This window comes from Halichoerus grypus, chromosome 5, assembly GCF_964656455.1.
Source record: "Halichoerus grypus chromosome 5, mHalGry1.hap1.1, whole genome shotgun sequence".
NCBI lineage: Eukaryota > Metazoa > Chordata > Mammalia > Carnivora > Phocidae > Halichoerus > Halichoerus grypus.
This window is the reverse complement of record NC_135716.1, coordinates 57631259-57654365: the sequence shown is the minus strand read 5'-3', so window position 1 is coordinate 57654365 and position 23107 is coordinate 57631259.

Here is a 23107-nt window from a genome sequence, read left to right as displayed (position 1 = left end):
TTTAATATGTATACATTATTAATTCTTCTCTACTAATATTAGCTTGCCTATAGTGCTAAACAAGATATAATACAAATATACTAATTGAAATGCATTAATATTGCAAATCACTAATACACTAATTTTGAGTTTTATAAGCAAATATTTGTTGCATGATAAAGAACATGTTTTTCCTTTCTTTCACTAAGTACCCAATAGGTTTCTTAATTTTAAAAATTTTATATTGTTATGGGATAGGAAATATTTCTATTATCAATCTGTTATAGGAAAGAAGCCATAGAGAGATTTGTTTGATTAAAGTCCCAGACCTAAAAACTTCTACAATAACTGGGGTGCATTTGCAAGTTCTATTATTCCATTATTTCACTCTTCGTGTATTTCAAGAAAAAATTTTACTTTACTAAAATAGGGTATGCTGGGCGCCTGGGTGGCTCAGTTGGTTAAGCGACTGCCTTCGGCTCAGGTCATGATCCTGGAGTCCCGGGATTGAGTCCCGCGTCGGTCTCCCTGCTCAGCAGGGAGTCTGCTTCTCCTTCTGACCCTCCTCCCTTTCATGCTCTCTCTCTATCATTCTCTCTCTCTCTCAATAAATAAAAATAAAAAAAAAAATAAAATAGGGTATGCTGATGCAATCATATCAAATCCATGGATTTGTAATTTAAAACTATTAAAAACTTGTACATGACTGCAGGGAATTCATTCAAAGAACATTAAACTATTATGTACTAGACACTTTTATACTTTGGAAATTTGAAAAATAAAATATAAGACTACCTGGCTATTACTTTTTCCAGCAGAAAATCTGATCTAAATCATCTGTTCAATAGAATCTGTTTAAACAATTTCTAAATTTTCTATATTTTATTAAATCAAACTAGCTGGAAATTAAAATTTTAAGTTTATTATAAAATAAACCTAGGATTATCCATTACAAAAAAACCCCAGTCATTTAAAGTAATAAATAATCAAGAAATTTCATGGAAAGGGCCATTTTAAAAAATAGGGGTGCCTGGGTGGCTCAGATGGCTAAGCCTCTGCCTTCGGCTTAGGTCATGATCCCTGAGTCCTGGGATTGGGCCCCGCATTGAGCTCTCTGCTCCGTGGGAAGCCTGTTTCTCCCTTTCCCTCTGCCTGCCGCTCACCCTGCTTATACTCTCTCTGTCAAATAAAAAATTAAAAATCTTAAAAACAAAAAACAAAAAAACTCCAGTCATTTAAATAAATAATCAAGAAATTTCATGGAAAGGGCCATTTTAAAAAATAGATAAATTTTTTTCTTTATTAATATTCTAGTTGCAGGGTGCCTGGGTGGCTCAGTCATTAAGCGTCTGCCTTCAGCTCAGGTCATGATCCCAGGGTCCTGGGATCGAGCCCCGCATCAGGCTCCCTGCTCTGCGGGAAGCCTGCTTCTCCCTCTCCCACTCCCCCTGCTTGTGTTCCCTCTCTCGCTGTGTCTCTCCCTGTCAAATAAATAAATAAAATCTTAAAAAAAAAAATTCTAGTTGCAACTAAAATTATTAAGCTAAAATAGTTGAGTTTTATTTTAATTAGGTTAAACATTTTTTTAAAAAGATTTTATTTATTTATTAGAGAGAGAGAGAGAGGAAGAACACAAGCAGGGGGAGTGGCGGGCAGTGGGAGAAGCAGGCTCCCTGCTGAGCAAGGAGCCTGATGCTGGACCTGATCCCAGGACGCTGGGATCATGACCTGAGCTGAAGGCAGACACTTAACTGACTGAGTCACCCAGGTGTCCCAGGTTAAACATTTCTTTGCAATTATGTTTGACTATATCATAAATATTCTTAGCAGGCCTTTAATATGAAGTAAACTCCAATTGGTTTTAGGTCAAATTTTCAAAAGAATCTGAGTTAGTTGATGTTACATCTATGTGTATATATTCCTGTGCACCAAGTGAAATCTAAATTATTTTTTAAGAATTAAAAACATGAGTATGGAATCAGTGGGATAATTGCTGGTCACTTTACTTCACAAAGACCCAGGTAGATTTAATCTAAGTGTCTTATAGCCTGTAATTCTCTCTGCCTTTGTTCTATTCCAAACAAATCTGATTGAGTAGGGGCAGCATAGAGAGAGTCAAGAAAATAGCATTCCTGGATGCATGTTTCATAAATGGAATCTTTGAGCAAAATAGAGATTTTTATGTACAGATGAGCACATTATTTGAGGTACATTTTGACAGATGGAAAGGGAAGAATTTTAGAATTTTAGGTAAATGGGGCCATCTTTCATCAAATTTAAGAGTCTTGGTAAGAGTCTCTGGATGGAAAATAATAGGAAATATGTACTCTAGCTTTATTTCCTATAGACTGAAACATGTTAGAATTAGAAGTGACTTTGGAGTACTTTCAGTCTGACTCTCTAGATAGGAGAAAACAGAAGTCCAGAGGCCATAATGGCTGGTTTAAGGTCACCTTGATGACCGAGGAGCCACCTGTACATGCCCTGATGATCTCTCAAAATTTCTTTCCATTACTGGGCTTCCTTGGAGAGTAATTCAAATCATTAAGGACCTCCAAATACATGTCTTTCTTTTCCTTTGAATACAGAAACTATAAATTAACTTTTTGAATCAGTAATACAGAGTGTTATATAATACATTTCTTTATAAGCCAGTTAGAGACAGTCATCTAGGGGAGACAGGCAGAAACAAAAGACCTGGTTGCTAATGGATGAGTGGCAAAGAAGATTAAATAACGTGCATAGCATATATAAACTACAAAATTTATAATATTGACTTTGATTCATGTCAAAGAACACAAAGTATGTTCAGTACATTCTGTTAAATAAGTTGGGAAAGCATAATACATTTTATAATGGTCATTTTCAAAAAATTAAATATTGGCCCTTATAGTTATACACCTTAGATTTTTGGAGAATACATTTATATTGAATACTTAAATCCTCAGGAATGCTAGATAATTTAATTATTTAGATTGGAAATAAGTGGCAATATACATTTAAAAGGAAAATGCAGTTACTTTAACTTTATATGTATCCAATGGTTTAATTATGAATTCAGGGCTTTTTTGCAAGTTAAATGAGGTAAAGCATTTGAAGGTGTTGGTAGGAAACAGTTGTAAAATGGCAATGAGCTCCATTCTGCTTTTAACATATGTCCAAATTTTGTTTCAGAAAATAGGTTATCTTTAATCAGCTGTACTTCAATTTTATTTAATATACTGCTACTTAGAAGAGAGATAGCAAATATTTTGGTTACCTCTGTCATTTTCAAGTGAATGGTAATGAGTTATTCTGTATGCTATTCATTATGGAAGATTTTGAGGCTGTATCTTGATTTGGTGAGGGAAAAATGTTGTGAATGATTAGCCATGTATGAAAAAAAGCATGGAAAAGGGAGAATATTTGTGCCATTTATTTGCAATCTCTGGTTTAGTTCAGCCATAAACTATGTCCTTTCCCTGTAATTCCAATTTTCATGTTACTGCAATTAACCAGTTCTGTGTGCCTGAACTCTAGTGAATTTTAGTATTATTCTATTCTGTAGTGGGAAGAATAGGTAGATTGGATTTGAATCTCATCTTCCCTAAGGACTAGAATTAGCATGAGCAAGGTACTGAACTTCCACAAGTCTCAGTTTAATCATCTATAAAATAGGCAGAATACCAATTTTCTATGGATTTGGGCAAAGTAAATTGGAAATTTTAAGTAAAAATGCAGTACTTTAAGTTACTTAACTTCCCCAGCCAGTGCCTATGTGAGCTTAAGGAATATAATGACATTTTGATATTGGTTTTAAATAGAATTTTCTTGGGAAAATAAATCTGTTACACAATACTTCATACATTCTAAAGAATATACACATGAGGTGTAAATATTGGCGACTTCCTTCACCTACAATAATGTAGACAACTGAAAAATATCTACTTAATTAGTATAAGACACTTATGTGACTTTGCAAAATTGATGTGCAAAGATAATTTATCTATTCACTCATTAAGAAAACACCTTGGGAGAAAAAATTATAGATACACAGTTTTAAATCAGTTAAAAGAAAATTAACTATATAATATATAGGCTTATAAAATTGTAGATTTTAGCAATTCCATTTACTATGAATTTAAGCCAAGCCTATGCAGAGCTGATTGTTGTCTCACACATAGCTTTCTCTTTTGCTGACCAGAAATAAGAATTTTATTTTTAGAACTGCAGCTTGTCCTAGCTTGCCCTCTACTGGTTAATGTTTTTGGTGCACCAACGCTTAGGTCCTAAGAGGAGACCTAACAAAGAAGGGCCATTCACTTTTAGAGTAAAAGCCAGTATAATCAGAAGGAAAGCAAATATACACAGGTTATATTTCAGATGCTTGTCTTTTAGTATCTTATTTTATACACATGATTTGCTCCATGAATTTATGGTTCTAGCAGTCTATACCACCTCTAAAGGCTTACAACAAGGATATCTTCATTTTTTCACATTTAACACACGCGTGCATACAGTTCACACCATGTTTACGTATAGCTCAAGAAAAGGAAGACAGACAAAATCCCTGCCTTCATGGAGAATCTGGTTTATATTCTGCATGTAAAGCCAAATAATAAACAAGTGAATTCAATTTCAGATAGAGATAAGCATTCTGCAGAAAAGAACACTGTAGTGAGACAGTACCTGTGTGGGTTGGTGGCATGTGTAGTTGTGAGAGGGTCATCAATGAAGACCTCTCAAAAGAGATGAATGAGAGAGAAGAGGATGAAATTAAGCGGAAGTGGTAGGCAGGGGTCAGATTACTATAGGCCCTGCAGATCATTTTAAAGTTTATTTTTTTCAAGTGCCTTGGGAAGCTGTTTGAAGTTTTAAGAATTACCAATTTATATTTTTAAAATGTGACTCTGAATCAACGTGCAATGGGGAAAGATGGCAGAGTAGGAAGATCCTGAGCTTACCTCCTCCCAGAAACACATTAAGGCAACAACTACATGTAATGCAACTCACTCTGAAAATGACAAGGAGACTGACAGAACAGATCTTCCACAGCTAAAGACATAAAGAGAAGGCCACATTGAGAAGGGTAGGAGGGACAGAGATGTGTTCAGGAACAAAATCTCCCATGTGGTGACCCACACTGAGAGGGATATCATAAGTATGGAAGAATGAATGGCTCAAACCCCACACTGGGTACATTTGGCCCTGGAGACTAGCACCAGGAAGATGAGTCCCCTAACATCTGTTTTTGAGATTATCTCCAAGAGATCCAGAGGGATGTAGAAAACAGTCTCTGCTCTTAAAGGGCTAGCACCCTATATCACTTTTCCTGAGACCCAACACAGAAGCAACAATTTGAAAAGCATCTGGGTTATACATGAAAGAGAATTATTGAATACTTTTAAGACATGTAATGGAGGAACAGGGATCTCTAGAAGTTCCTCCAGGAATGGCAGTGCCAGTGGGTGCCATTTATCTTGCTCTCCTTCAGCCTAACTGCCCAGATGCTTGTGGGAGCTGGTTTCGACGCTTTTCTACTTTACGAGCACTGTTTGCCTTGTCCTGGCATTCCCCTGTGGACCCACCACACTCAATGTGCCCACTCCACCAGACACCCCTCCAAAGTGGCTTCTGCCCCACTACATCTGATAGACAGTCCCAACCAGGGCCAGCATCCCCTGTCCTCCGCACCCCAGAATGACTTCAGGTAGGAGGGAAGTTAGCCCCACTAACTGGCATGCCTGCAATATTTGCAGCTGGGACACTCAGTCAGCTACACCAGGGGCCAGCCTTGCCCATCAGTGTACCAATAGTGGTCTTAGCCAATTACTGCTGATAGTGGGTTGAGAGCCAGCCCTACCCAACAGCATGCCCATAGCAGTCATGGTCTAGCCATAACAAGATGGTGCATGCAGCCTACATAGGCGACACTCTTAGACCGTCTGGTTTGGTAACCAGGAATATTGCACTACTGGGCCCCACAGGACCCCTTCTATACAAAGCCACTGCCTTCAAGACCAGAAGATGTAGCTTACCTACCTAACATATGTATAACAAACAGAGAGTCAGACAAAATGAGAAGACAGAGGAATGTGATCTCAATGAAAGTAGAAGACTAAAGCTCAGAAAAAGATAAATAAAATGGAGATAAGCAATCTGTATGATAAACCATTCAAAGTAATTATCATAAAAATGTTCATTGGATTTGAGAGAAGAATGCATGAACACAGTGAGAATTTTAACAAAAAGAAAAAAGAAAACCAGCCAGAGCTGAAATATAATAACTGAAATGAAAAATACAGTAGAGGAATGAGTAGCAGATTATAGGATGAGGAAGAACCAGTCGGTGTTCTGGAAGACAAGGTAGTAGAAAGCAACCAAGTTGAGCAGGCAAAAAAAAAAAAAAAAGGTTGAGATCTCTAGGACAACATCAAGCATACTATTATTTGCATTATAGGGGTCCCAGAAGGATAAGAGAGACAGATAAAGGGGCACAAAACTTACTAAAGAACAGCTGAAGCCCCCTAACCTGGAGGAGGAAACAGACAGCCAGATTCAGAAAGTAGAGAGAGCCCCAAACAAGATGAACTCAAGTAGGTTTACCATAATAATTAAACTAAAAATTTCAAAGATATATTTGCAGCTGGGACACTCAGTCAGCTACACCAGGGGCCAGCCTTGCCCATCAGTGTACCAATAGTGGTCTTAGCCAATTAAAATTAAATAATTTAAAACTAAAAATTTCAAAGATAAAAAGAGAATCCATGATATTGTCCAAAGTACTAAAAGAAAAGCCTACAACCAAGACTAGTTTACACACAAGGTTATCATTTAGAGTTGAAGGAGAGATAAAAAGTTTCCCAGACAACAAAAATTAAAGGAGTTCATCATCACTAAACTGGCCTTACAAAAAAATGTTCAAGGGACTTCTTCAAGTGAAAAAGAAGAGATCATAAAAAAAAATAAAATAAAATAAAAAATAAAGGAAAATATTTCACTGCTGAAAGCAAATATACAGTAAAGGTAGTAGATCAGTCACTTGTAAAACTAATATGAAGGTTAAAAGACAAAAGTAGGGAGTTCAGGGGGAAGACCCTAGGTCCTGTGTCCCAAGAATACAACTAGGTAACTATCAAATCATCCTAAATACCCCAGAAATTGATCTGAAAACTGGAAGAAAAGTTCCACAGCTAAAGGTAGAGAACACACTGAAGAAGGTAGGAAGTGTGGAGATGTGGTTTGGGAGAGAAATGGACTATGGCCGCTGCAGTGGGGTGAAGCAGCTGTCACACAAAAGGGCAAGATATAGACCAGCACACAGGGGAGTGCCTGGGGAAAGCAAATCCCCATAGCAGTTGGCTTGGAAAGAGCCTAAATTTTGTGAGTTCCTGCAATCAGTGGGGCTTTAAGGATGGAGTTTTAAAGGTCAGCATGCTTGGTTCAGAGAAAGGTCGGAGGACATTAGGGCTGCTCTTGGAGAAAGGCAGGGCAAACAGCCCATGCAAATACAGTGTGGAACAGCAATCTAAACTGCCTGAGGCACACAGTGAGGAAGTTAGTTGCTCATCTTGAGCATCTCCCAGGGAGTCAACGTCACAGAGATACTCCACTGGGAACAAAGGAACTGGAGGTGCCATTTCCCTCCCCTACTCCTCAACATAAGCACAAGGCCACCTGGGGGAACCAGCACAGTGCTGACTGTTGCTACCTAACTGGTGTACACCAACCCCTGCCCCTCCACACTTCACACTTGCCTCAGTCCCAGCACAATGTGCCCCCTCCCCAAAAAGACCAGTCCAAACCCCTACCAGCACTGTGTTTCACCCAGGAGTTTTGCAAGGCCTCAGTTCTGGTGGCAGCAGCAACAGGTCTCATTCACAAGCAGACGACGGCACACTTAGCTAAAATATGCCACATTCACGGCAGCGACCAAAGACTACCCACAACAGCCAAAGAGAGCCTCTGCAGATGACTGGCCTAAAGGTTAAAGCAGCCAGGACACAACAGCAGAGCATACGCAGCACACACTGGAGACACTCCTGGAAGCACCAGGCCCTGGGGAACAGGGGACCTTGCAGGGCACTATGGAACCTCTTTTTCATAAAGCCATTACCCTCAAGAACAGAAGATGTAGCTGACTTTCCTCACACACAGAAACAGGCACAGAGACTTAGACAAAATGGGAAGACAGAGGAATTTGTCTCAAATGAAAGAACTGGACAATGCCATGGATGGAGGTCTAAGTGAAACAGAAATAAGTAAAATGCCTGATGGAGAATTTAAAGCAATAATCATAAAGATACTTACTGGGCTTGAAAAAAGAGTGGAGGACATCAGTGAGACCATTAACACAGAGATAAGGAATAACAAAGCAGAAATAAAGTGCTCAATAAACAAAATGAGAAAGATGCTTGATGGAAAGAACAGCAGGGTGGAAGAAGCAGAGGAATGAATTAATGACCTAGAAGACAGAGAGATGGAGAGTAATCAAGCTGAACAAAAAAGAGAAAAAAGAATTATGCAAAATGAAAATAGATTTAGGGCACTCCTTGACTCCATCAAATATAGTAACATTCACATTATAGGGATCCCAGAAAAAGAAGAGAGAGAAAAAGGAGCAGAGAGTTTATTTGAAGAAATAATATCTGAAAACTTCCCTAATCTGGGGTCGGAAACAGATATCCAGATCCAGGAGGCACAAAGATCAACAAAAGCAAATCCACACCAAGACATATTGTAATTAAAATGGCAAAATATAGTGATAAATAAAAAGTATTAAAATTAAATATTAAAAATTTTAATATTAAAAATATTAAAAGCAGCAAGAGAAAGAAGACAGTTACCTATAAAGGGAACCCTATGAGGCTATCAGCGATTTTTCAGCAGAAACTTTGCAAGCCAGAAGAGAGTGGCATGATATATTAAAAATGATGACTGGGAAAAACCTGCAGCCAATACTCTATTCAGCAAGACTATTATTCAGAATAGAAGGCGAGGATAAAGAGTTTCCCAAACAAAAACTAAAGGAGTTCATGACCACTAAACCAGTCCTGCCAGAAATATTAAAGGGGACTCATTGAGTGGAAAGGAAATACCAAAAATGGCAGTATGAAGGTAGGAAACACACAAGCAATAAAAATGAGTATTTCTGTAAAAAAAAATTGGTTAAGGAACTCACAAAATAAAAAGATGTAAATTATGATACCATCTATCTAAAATGTGAGGAGGAGTAAAGAATGGGTTCAAACTTAAATGACCATCAATTTAATATAGCCTGCTATATGCAAAGATGTTATACACAGACCTAATGGTAACCGAAAATCAAAAATCACTAATAAAAATGCAAAGAATAAAGAGAAAGAAATCCAAATATATCACTAAAGAAAACCAGTAAACCATGAAAGAAAGGCAAGAAAAATCAGAGAAAATCTACAGAAACAACCACAAAATAAGTAATAAAATGGCAATAAACATGTCTATCAATTGAATGTAAATGGACTAAATGTTCTAATCAAAAGGTATATGGTGACAAAATGGATTAAAAAAAAAAAGACCCATCTATATGCTGCCTATGAGACTCATTTTAGACTCATTTAGACTCATTTTAGACACCTGCACATTGAAATTGAGGGAATAGAGAAACATTTATCATGCAAATGGATGTAAAAAGAAAGCTGGAGCAGCAATATTTATATCACACAAAATAGACTTTAAAACAAAGACTGTAACAAGAATCAAAAAGGACATTACATAATAATAAAGGGGACAATACAACAAGAAGACAACTGTAAATATTTATGCACCCAACATGGGAATACACAAATACATAAGACAGTTAATTACAAACATAAAGGAACCAATCAATAATAGTACGTGACTTTAACACCTCTCTTACATCAAGGGACAGATCATCTAAATAGAAAATCAACAAGGAAACAATGGCTTTGAATGACACACTGGACAAGATGGATTTAGCAGATATATTCAGAACATTCCATCTTAAAACAGAAAAACACACATTCTTCTCATGTGCACATGGAACATTCTCCAGAATAGATCACAAAGTTCCAAAAATTCAAGAATATTAAAGTCCTATCATGCATCTTTTCTGACCACAATGCTATGAAACTAGAAGTCAACCACGAGAGAAAAATCTGGAAAAACCACAAATGGAGATTAAATAACATGCTTCAAAACAATGAATAGGTCAACCAGGAAATAAAAGAAGAAATAAAAATGTGCATGGAAACAGATGAAAATGAAAACACAATGGTTCAAAACCTTTGGGATGCAGTTAAAGCAGTACTAAAAGGGGAGTTTATAGCAACGCAGGCCTACCTCAAAAAGCAAGAAAAATCTAAACCTAAACTTACACCAAAAGGAGCTAGAAAAAAGCAAAAAACAAAACCTAAAACCAGCAGAAGGAAGGAAATAAAGATTAGAGCAGAAATAAATGCTATAGAAACTTAAAACAACAACAACAACAGAACAGATCAATGAAACCAGGAGTGGTTTCTTTGAAAAATAAAAAATAAAAGAAATTGATAAAACCTCTAGCCAAATTTATCGAGAAAAAAAGGAGAAAGGACCCAAATAAAATTACAAATGAGAGAAGAGAAATAACAACACCACAGAAATACAAACAATTATGAGAGTATTATGAAAAATTAAATCCCAACAAATTGGACAACTCAGAAGAAATAGATAAATTCCTAAAAGTCCAGGACCAGAAGTCTTCACAGGCAAATTCTACCAAACATTTAAAGAGTTAATATCTATTCTTCTTAAACTATTCTGAAAAATGAAAGAGGAAGAAAAACTTCCAAAATAACTCTATGAGACCAGCATTACCCTGATACTGAAACCAGATAAAGACACGACTAAAAAAAGATGACACGTCAATATCCCTGATGAACCTAGAGGCAAAAATGCTCAACAAAATACTAGCAAACCGAATCCAATAATACATTAAAAAAATCATTCACCACAGTCAAGTGGGATTTATTGCTGCCTTGCAAGGGTGGTTTAATATTTATAAATCAATGTGATACATCACATTAATAAGAGAAAGGATAAGAACCACAAGATCTTTTCAATAGACACAGAAAAAGCATTTGATAAAGTACAACATCCATTCATTATAAAAACACTCAACAGAGCAGCATCAACATATTACCTCAATATAATAAAGGCCATATACAAAAAAACCCACAGCTAACATCATCCTCAATAGGGAATAACTAAGAGCTTCTCCCCTAAGGTCAGAAACAAGACAAGAATGTCAACTCTCACTACTTTTAGTCAACATAGTACTGGAAGTCCTTGCCAAAGCAATCAGACAACAAAAAGAAATAAAAACATCCAAATTGGTAACGAAGAAGTAGAACTTTCACTATCTGCACATGGCATGATACTATATATAGAAAATCCAAAGACTCCACCAGAAAATTGCTAGAACTGATAAACAAATATGGTAGAGTTGCAGGATACAAAATCATTATACAGAAATCTGTTGCATTTCTGTAGACCAATAAGTGAAACAGTAGAAATTTAAGCAGAAAGAGAAATTAAGAAAACAATCCCATTTACAACTGCACCAAAAACAATAAAATACTTGGAATAAAACTAACAAAAGAGGTGAAAGATCTACACTCTGAAAACTATAAAACACTGATGAAGAAAATTGAAGATGACACAGAAAATGGAATGACATTCATGCTCATGAATTGGAAGAATATTGGTAAATTTATCTATACTACCCAAAGCAATGTACACAATGCAATCTTTATCAAAATACAAACAGCATTTTTCACAGAGCTAGAACAAACATTCTAAAATTTGTGTGAAACCACAAAAGACCCCAAATAGCCAAAGCAATCTTGAAAAAGAAAAGCAAAGCTGGGGGCATCACAATTCCAGACTTCAAGTTACATGACAAAGCTGTACTGATCAAGACAGTAGGGTACTGGCACAAAAAAGACACATAGATCAATGAAACAGAATAGAAAACAGAAATAAACCCACAATTATATGGTCAATTGATCTTTGACAAAGCAGGAAAAAATATCCAATGGGAAAAAGACAGTCTCCTGAACAGATAGTGCTGGAAAAACTGGACAGAAACATGCAGAACAATAAAACAGGACCACTTCTTATGCCTTACACAAAAATAATCTCAAAATGGATAAAGACCTAAATGTGAGACAGGAAACCATCAAAATCCTACAAGAGCACAGGCAGTAATTCATCTTACATTGGCCATAGCAATTTTTTTCTAGATAGGTCTTCTGAGGCAAAGGAAACAAAAGCAAAAATAAAGTTTTGGGTCTCCATCAAAATAAAAATCTTCTGCACAGTGAATGAAACAGTCAACAAAACTAAAAGGCATCCTGTGGAATGGGAGAAGATATTTGCAAGTGACATATCTGATGAAGGATCAGTATCCAAAATATATTGAGAACTTAAAAAAATCAACACTCAAAAAACAAATAATCCAATTAAAAATGGGCAGCAGGCACGAACAGACATTTCTCTACAGAAGACAAACAGATGGCCAACAGACACATGAAAAGATGCTGAACATCACTCATCATCAGGGAAATACAAATCAAAACTGTGAGATATCACGTCACAACTGTCAGAATGGCTAAAATCGACAGAAGAAACAATAGGTGTTGGCAAGTATGTGGAGAAAAAGGAACCCTCTTGCATTGTTGGTGGGAATGCAAACTGTCGTAGCCACTATGGAAAACAGTATGGAAGTTCTTCAAAGAGTTAAAGATAGGACTACCCTTTGATCCAGCAATTGCACTACTGGGTATTTACTCAAAGCATACAAAAACACTAATTCAAAGGGATACATGCATTCCTCTGTTTATGGCAGCATTATTAACAATAGCCAAGATATGGAAGCAGCCTAAGTGTCCAGTGATTGATGAATGGATATATAAAGATGTTTGTTTATATATATATATATATATATATATATATATATATATATATATGGAATGAAATCTTGCCATTTGCAATGACATGGATGGAGCTAGAGAGTATAATGTTAAGTGAAATAAGTCAGAGAAAGACAAATACCATACAATTTCACTCATGTGAAATTTAAGAAATAAAAATGAGCAAAGTGGGGGAAGAGAGAGAGAGATAAAGAGACAGACAAACCAAGAAACAGACTCTTAACTATAAAGAACAAACTGATGGCTACCAGAGGGGAGGTGGGTAGGGGGATGGGTGACATAACTGATGGGGATTAAGGAGTACAGTTGTTGTGATGAGTACTGGGTGATTAAAATAAAAACTTAGATGAATTCAGGAAAATCAATTATATTTAAACTTTTAAGGGATTCACAAAATAAAAAGATATAAAATATGGTATAATATACATAAAATATGGAGGGGAGAGTAAAGATGTAGTGCTTTCAGAATGTGTTTAAACTTAAGGGACCATCAACTTGATTTAGACTGCTATATACACAGAATGTTATATGTGAACTTCACAGTAACCATAAACAAACCTATGAGAGATACACAAAAAATAAGGAGAAAGGCATTCAAGTGTAACTCTAAATATGTCATAAAATCACAAAGGAAGAGAGCAAGATAAGAAAAAGGAACAGAGAAGAACTATAACAACCCAGAAAACAATGAACAAGATGGCAATAAGTACACATCTATTTATAATTATTATAAATGTAAGTGATCTAAATGCTTTGATCAAATGATACAGGGTGACTGACTGGATAAAACAACAAGACCCATCTATATGCTGCCTGAGAAAGATTCACTTCATACCTAAAGACACATACACGCTAAATGTAAAGGGATGGAAAAAAATACTTCATGCACATGGAAACAATAAAAAAGCTGGGGTACTTTTACTTATATCAGACAAAATAGACTTTAGAACAAAGACTGTAAGAGAAAAAGAAGGGCATTACATAATAATAAAGAGATCAATCCAACAGGAGGACATAACAATCATAAATTCTACAGACTCACAAGAGGAGAACCTAAGTACATGAATTAAATATTAACAGACATACAAGGAGAAAATTATAGTAGTACAATGATAGTAGGTTACTTTAATACCCACTTATATCAATGGATAGATCACTCAGAAAATCAGTAAGGAATTTAGTGCTTTTGAATGACACATTAGACCAGATGGACTTAACAGACATGCAGAACATTTCATCCTAAAACAGCAAAATATACATTCTTTTCAAGTGCACAGGGGATATTTCCCAGGATAGATACAATGTTAGGCCAAAAAACAAGTCTTAATAAATATAAGATTGAAATCCAATCAAGCATATCTTCTGACAACAAGGGTAGGAAACTAGAAATCAATACAAGGAAAAAAAAAAACAACCTGGAAAAACCCCACAAACACATGGAGGCTAAACAATATATTACTCAACAGCCAATGGGTCAACAAAGAAATCAGAAGGAAATAATTTTAAAAATCCCTTGAGACAAATAAAAATGGAAATATTAGGGTTCAAAATCTTCGGGATGCAGTAAAAGTAGCTCTAAGAGGTAAGTTTATAGCAATACAGGCCTACCTTAAGAAAGAAAAAAAATCTCAAACAATTTAAACTTACACCTAACAGAATTAGAAAAAGATCAAAGTCCAGAGTTATTAGAAAGAAGCAATATGGATCAGAACAAATGAAATAGAGATTAAAACAAAATTAGAAAACATCAGTGAACTAAGTGCTGCTTCTTTGAAAAAGTAAACAAAATTGATAAACATTTAGCAAAAATAATCAAGAAAAAAACTGATGACACACATAAATGGGAAGTGAAAGAGAAGTTACAACAGCACAGCAATACAAAGGATTATAAGAAACTGTTATGAAGAATTACATGCCAAAAAAATTGAACAACCTAGAAGAAAAAAATTCCTAGAAACATACATTCTTTGAAGAGTGAATCAAAGAAATAGAAAATCTGAACAGATCAATACTAAAAACAAATTTGAATCAACAATCAAAAAACTCTCAAGAAACAAAAGTCCAGGACCAGACAGCTTCATGGGTGAATTCTACCAAACATTTAAAGAAAAGTTAATACCTATTCTTCTCAAACTATTCTAAAAAATAGGAGGGAAAACTTCCACATTCATTCTATAAGGCCAGCATTACCTTGATACAAAGCCAGACAAAGGCACTAAAAATGAAATAAAAAGAAAGAAAAAGAAAATCACAGACCAATATCCCTGATGAACATAGATGCAAACAAACACCCTCAAAAAATATTAGAAAACTGAATTCAACAATACATTTAAAGGATCATCTACCATAATCAAGTAGGATTTGTTCCAGGGATGAAAGGATGGTTCAATATCCACAAATCAACCAATGTGATACACATTAACAAAATGAAGGCTAAAAATCATATGATCATCTCAATAGATGCAAAAAACCCATTTAACAAAGTTCAACATCTATTCATACTAAAAACTGTCAACAAAGTGGGTTTATAGGGAACACATCTCAATATAATGAAGGCCATATATGACAAACCCACAGTTAACATACTCTGATGAAAAGCAGAAAACTTTTCCTTTAAGATCAGGAACAAGACAAGAATGTCAGCTCTCACTACTTTTATTCAACATAATACTGGAAGTCTTAGCTGCAGCAATTAGAGAACAACAAAAATAGAAGACATCCAAATTGGTAATTTAGAAGTAAAATGGTCACTATCTGCAGATGATATGATACTATATATAGAAAACCTTAAACACTCTACCAAAAGTCTATTAGAACTAATATATGAATTCAACAAAGTTGCAGGATATAAAATTAACATACAGAATTCTCTTTTGTGTTTCTATATGCTAATAACAAAGTAGCAGGGAGAAATTAAGAAAATAATCCCATTTACAACTGCACCAAAACCAATAAAAAACCTAGGAATAAATTTAATGAATTAGGGCACCTGGGTGGCTCAGATGGTTAAGCGTCTGCCTTCGGCTCAGGTCATTATCCCAGGGTCCTGGGATCGAGTCCCATATCGGGCTCCCTGCTCCTTGGGAGCCTGCTTCTCCCTCTGACTCTCTCTCTCTGTTTCTCATGAATAAATAAATAAAATCTTTAAAAAAAAATTTAATGAGTTAGGTGAAAGACCTGTACTCTGAAAACCGTAAGATATGGATGAAAGAAATTGAAGACACCAACAAATGGAAAGATATACTATACTCATGGATTGGAAAAATTAGTAGTGTTAAAATGTCCATACTACCCAAAGCAATCTATAGATTTTATGAAATTTCTATCAAAATATCAATTGCATTTTTTTAAAGAACTAGAATAATCCTAAAATTTGAATGGAACCACTAAGACCCCAAATAGACAAAGCAATCTTGAAAAAGAACAAAGCTAGAGGTATCACAATCCCAGATTTCAAGCTATGGTACAAAGCTATAATTATCAAGACAGCATGGTACTGGCACAAAAGTGGACACATGTATCAATGGAACAGAATAGAGAGACCAGAAATAAACTCACGCTTATATGGTAAATATAACTGTGACAAAGGAGAAGAGAATATATAATGAGAAAAAGACAGGCTCTTTAATAAATGGTGTTGGGAAAACTGCACAGCTACATATAAAGGAATGAAAGCGGGCCACTTTCTTATGCCATATGGAAAAATAAATTTAAAAGGGATTTAATGATTTAACCAAAGCTGGGGGCATCACAATGCCTGACTTCAAGCTCTATTACAAGCTGTGATCATCAAACAGCATGGTAATGGCACAAAACAGACACATAGATCAATGGAACAGAATAGAGACCCCAGAAATGGACCCTCAACTCTAGGGTCGACTAATCTTTGACAAAGCAGGAAAGAATGTCCAATGGAAAAAAGACAGTCTCTTCAATAAATGGTGCTGGGAAAATTGGACAGCCACATGCAGAAGAATGAAACTGGACCGTTCTCTTACACCATACACAAAGATAAACTCAAAATGGATGAAAAACTGCAATGTGAGACAGCAATCCACCAAAATTCTAAAGGAGAACATAGGCAGTAACCTCTTTGATATTGGCCACAGTGACTTCTTTCAAGACATGTCTCTAAGGCAAGGAAAACAAAAGCAAAAATGAACTTTTGGGACTTCATCAAGTTAAAAAGCTTTTGCACAGCAAACAGTCAACAAAACTAAGAGGCAACCCATGGAATAAGAGAAGATATTTGCAAATAATATTACAGATAAAGGGCTGGTATCCTAGATCTATAATAAACTTATCAAACTCAACACACAAAAATCAAATAATCCAGTCAAAAAATGGGCAGAAGACATGAACACTTCTCCATACAAATGGCTAACAGACACATGAAAAAGTGCTCAACATCACTCAGCATCAGGGAAATACAAATCAAAACCACAATGAGATCCCACCTCACACAAGTTAGAATGGCAAAAATTATCAAGACAGGAAACAACAAGTGTTGGCAAGGATGTGGAGAAAGGGGAATACTCTTACACTGTTGGTGGGAATGCAAGCTGGTACAGCTACTCTGGAAAACAGTATGGAGGTTCCTCAAGATGTTAAAAGTAGAGCTACCCTACAACCCAGCAACTGCACTACTAGGTATTTACCCCAGATACAGATGTAGTGAAAAGAAGGGACACATGCACCCCAATGTTCATAGCAGCAATGTCCACAATAGCCAAACTGTGGAAGGAGCCAGGATGTCCTTCAACAGATGAATGGATAAAGAAGATGTGGTTCATATATACAATGGAATATTACTCAGCCATCAGAAAGGATGAATATCCACCATTTGAATCGACATGGATGGAACTGGAGGGGATTGTGCTAAGTGAAGTAAGTCAAGCAGAGAAAGACAATTATATGGTTTCACTCATATGTGGAACATAAGGAATAGTGTAGAGGACCACAGGGGAAGGGAGGGAAAACTGAATGGGAAGAAATCAGAGAGGGAGACAACACATGAGAGACTGGACTCTGAGAACCAAACTGAGGGTTACAGAAGGGAGGGGGTTGGAGGGATGGGGTAACTGGGTGATGGGTATTAAGGAGGGCATGTGTTGTAATGAGCACTGGGTGTTAAAACCAACTAATGAATCATTGAACACTACATCAAAAACTAATGATGTACTATATGCTGGCTAATTGAACATAATAATAAAATAAATACAAACTACACATAAGCATAGCTGCATACCATTAGACATAAGAACAAGTTTAAAAATAAAAGGATAGAATAAACATTGATTATGCTAAGATTAACTGAAAAAAGGTGATAGAGCTAAATTAATACCAGATGAGTAGACTTTAAGCCAAGAATATTACCAGCAATGGTAAAAAGCTTTTCATAATGATAACATGTTTTTTATTCACTAGAAGATATATGACTCTAAATTTGTATGCACCTAATAACACAGCTTCAAAATATACATAGCAAAAGGTGACAGAACTAAAAGAGTAGACAAATTCACAATCATAGCAGCTGATTTTAATATATCTCTCTCATTAACTGATAGGACTGAACAATGTCAAGATTGAGAACACTTAAACAATAAAGATCATTTAATCACTTTTGGTGATGGAACTAACTTAGCAATCTGCCCTCTCCTCCATGTTCCCACATGGTAAATTTTAAGAGGCACTTATCATTTGTGACTGTGAGATAGAAATGGCTGTTAGACCATGCTTATCAGCCCTGAGAGTTGATAGTGGTGCTGCAGCTAAATTTTTATAATTGTTTTTTATTTTTTGCGAAGTACTTTTTATAAAATTCCCACATCGGTGATAATTATCATCCTTTTGTAGATTAGAACATGTTGGCTTCAACAGACTAAATTACTACAGGTTCCACAAATAATAAGTGTTTGTGGTAATGTTAAGACCCAAGTCTCTTGACTCCAAGTCTTCTGTTCTTTCTATGAAAACATGTATTAAAAAAATGGCTTAAGCACATTTAATTAGGAGCCCTCCATGTTGAATAAGTGTCTGTTGCTTTTCATTAAGCACTTGCTCCATGTTTTTTGTTTTTTTTTTTTAAAGATTTTTTTATTTATTTGACAGAGCGAGAGAGCACAAATGGGGAACGTTAGAGGGAGAGGGAGAAACAGGCTCCTTGCCAAGGAGGGAGCCCGATGCGGTGTTCGATCCCAGGACGCTGGGATCATGACCTGAGCCGGAGAGACGTTTAACCATCTGAGCCACCCAGGCGCCCCTGCTCCATGCCTTCTTTTGGAGGGCTGCTGTATAATAGAACGAGATGGATGTGGAGTGTGAAAACCAGGCTCTGGGGATTACCTGGTTGGTATGGGGAAGACACTTAAATTTCCCTGATTTTCAGTTTCCTCATCTTTAAAGTGGGGGTGATATTGCCAACTTATATAGCATTATTCAGAGTCTTAAGAATAGCATAAAAATCATTGTTTCTTTGGCTCCACGCTGACTTGCTCTGCAAGAATCCTGGCATCTTCAATTCAACCAGTGACATCTGAGACTATTTAGTCCTTTTGAAAAGTAGTAAGTACCAGGAAAAGCAAGTAACCTAGTAGGGATATAAAATAACAAATAAACATTAAAAAGTTACTATATATGAAAATTTGTGAATTCTAAAGAAATGTACTAAAAACTATTGAGTTCCTCTTTAGTGTCTAGCTATTATAAGGATACAAAAATAATATCTGAGACCCACAAGAATATTATAATGCTCCATTTTCCTAAGGCTCTAAGTAGGATATTAAACAGAAACAAAATTTTGAGGCAGTAATATCTGAAGGAGTGATAATCTATAGTTCAGTGTGTGCGCTAAACTTAGTTTTATGCTTCAAACAGAGGGCTATACTAGGTTAATGCTACTCAAACATTAATGTACATATAAGCCATCTGGGAATCTTGTTAAAAATGCAGATTCTGATTCAGTAGGTCTGGGGAAGGGCCTGAGATTCTGCATCTTTAACCAGCTTCTAGGTGATATCAATGGGGCTGGCCCAAGAATCACACTCTAAAAAGAAAGATCCTACATACCTTGTGAAGATAATTTGTTCTGATACAGGTTCTATTTATTCTGATTAGGGTGCTTCATTATAAACAATGCCAACCTAACTCTGGTAATGTTGAACGAAAAAGGAATTTATTAAAAGGATATCAGACAGTTCACAGCATCGATGGGGATGCTGGCAAACCATGTTTAAGAAAATGAGAACAAAAGATGATCAAGATCATCTCAGGAACAGTCTACGTAGGTCTGTACTACTGGCACCAGCTCTGCTACACTCTCCCCACAGGCAGTGTTGGATTCTTGGTTGCCATAAATGTGGCAAGTCATCTTTGGCCTTGAAACATTGCATTTGCCCTCTAAACAGGTTCAAAGTCATAGGGTTTGAAACACTGATTCACTGTGCTAAGATAGAATCCTTCCCCTGTTAGAACTGCCATCCCTCCAAGGTATGGTCCTGCCTTCCCCCTGTCTTGGATTTCCCCCAAATGTCAAATGTCTTTACACTCTTAAATCTTAGAGAGGTATAAGCAACAAGAGACCATGCAATCCAAATGTACCTTTTGATAAAAATGTGATTTCCAGAGATATTATAAAATGTAAGGTTTTCATATAAAGTTAGGAGAAGGGGAAGAGATAAGACTATAATTTTCCAATTATTTCCAATTTCCATCTTGTCCCATCTCCTGAATCCCTTGAGGACCTTTTCTTCATTGACTTAATTCATGTGTCTTATAAATGTTTAAGAGAAAAGATGAACAGATGGTAGATTTCAAAAGTCAATGCCATTTTATGGCTTGTGTTGTGGAAACTATTGGATAAACAGAGTTAGTGTTGCTCAAAAGATTGACAAGCTGTGACAATAGAGCAGTGAAGCTAGATTTATTTAACTACACAGAAATTAGCAATCTAATTTATAAGGAGGCTGGAAAAGAGATAAATAGATAAAGGAAAAGCTATATTATATTGAATAGTAAGGAAGGTTTTAAATGAATTCACCTTTAACAAGGTAGAGATGAAATTCTGAGTTAAAAACACTTAAATCAGAGGGAAAATATTTTATGGTGTCTCTTTAAGAATTGTCAAATGAATTTCTTTTTAAAGGTACATAAACACACACTCACACACAACTATTTCCTTCATGGCTGAGCCTTAGAGATTCAAGTTATTTTTGGTGCCAGATTTCAACCCAGAGGAAGTTTTATGGCTGAGTTAAAACCCCCTGAAAGCAAAGGTTACAATGGAAATGCTGACAGAGTCCGTGCCATGGCAACATTTGTGAGTGTAGTTTTATTAAAACAATAAACAACTTTTGTTCAAGTGCAAGTAAATGTAAAAACAACAGAAAAAGGGCCCCTTCCTGCGTCTAATGCTTAGTCTTTCTCTGTTATTTCCTTGCTGGGGCACTGATCTGAGCTTGCTGGGTCGCACAGGCAATTATTGGTCTGAAATCAACTCTTGCACCCCGGATCCTTATAAAAAGGCCAATGAAACACCAGGAGAGGGAACTCACCTCTGACCTTATTAAAGTGGATACTGAGTGTATGCTCAATTGGGGCACTGGGTATATTTATAACTGGCACTAGATTTAGGTTTTTGATTTCCTAATTGACTTTGTATGTATTTCTGTGCCAGATTATATAACAAATTATATGTGTTTCCTCCTTTATTGCCAAGTAACACATCAAGGTCTAAATGATGTCTTATGTGGTACACACTGTGTTTGCTCAGGAACAGATAGAAGAAAACAGGGAGGCCAGAAATTTCACCTCCTCACAGAACGCAGTCAGCCAACCAGGCAGAGCTGGTTAATGACTTTTGACTTTTAAAGTTGTACAAAGAGAGTCTCAGTGACCCTAGGAAGTGTGGAGCTGTGAGGAGAATAAGAGTGCTGTACTCCCCTTGCCCTCCTTCTCCCCAAAGTATTATTGTGCATTGTGTTTGCAAATGACATACATCTAGCAGGAGAATAAGGACCATCCAAGAAATACTTTCCAAAGAATGAACACACGAGTAAATATCAATGTAGCCAAACTTAAATGTGAAGGAAATCAGATCAAATACATGAATTTCTCCAAAAAAAACATTAAAAATAACTTGTGTTTATAGAAAGGTACAGAATATAACAAAAGGGAATGAGAGGTTTGAAAAGTGACAGTAAACTAGAGGCAAAAGGGCAGGGGATTGGTGAGAAATTTTCCATTGCTCAGAGAACTGCCTGAACTTACCAGAACGAGCCCAAATTTGCTCTAATTAAATTATATTGGGAGGCTCTGTGCTCACATCTTTCAACTACCAAGTCCTATCCATTTAGAACATTCTCAAGCTATACTGAAGATTAGAATCACCTGGGGGTGGTTAAAAATCACAATGGTCATGCACAATTAAATGAGATTCTGGGGCTGGGGGATGAAATGTACATCAGTTTTTTTTTTTTTTTTAAAGCTCCCAGGTGATTCCAGGGTACAGTAAAAAACTGTAGACCACTCCAGAAGGACCCTACAACACTAGACATACTGACCTTTCAATGGAAACAAAACAAAACAAAACAAAAAACTACAGATGTTTGTGGCAGGACATTTCCTCTAGGCAATTCATTGGGCCCCTCTGTTAGCAGCATTCACAGTTTGGTTCTCTGTCTCCAAGCCCAATTGGTAGAATGTCTATAGCAGATGTTTGAATGACATTCACAAATGGAAGCTTCCAAACCTTTTCTTGTTTAACAAGTAACAGCAGGACCTTATTTAAATAAAGATCAGTAGTGATCATTTAATCCTCTTAAAATTGCCTTTTCTTCCTCTCTTCTATAAGCTCGCTGACCTTTGGATGCACAAAGCAACACTGTAGACGTCTGCAAGTTGCTTTCTGGAGTAACTGAGCAGTCAATTGAATTGCTATGTGCTCCATCGCGTTTAGTTATTAAGACTAAAATTACGGAGGTGGTTGATTATTCCAGCCATCTGAAGGACTGTTCTGAATTCAATTCTTTTTTCATCAGCTGTTCTCAGGGTCAAAATCCTGAACAGAGTGGATAACGCTTGGAGTGTGGAAAGACCAAAGCGAGCCTTCACTGAGTCCCAGTGGAAGCCTGTGGAAAGTCTTTTCCTCATGTGCTTTTAATGTTTTATGTTTTATCCAC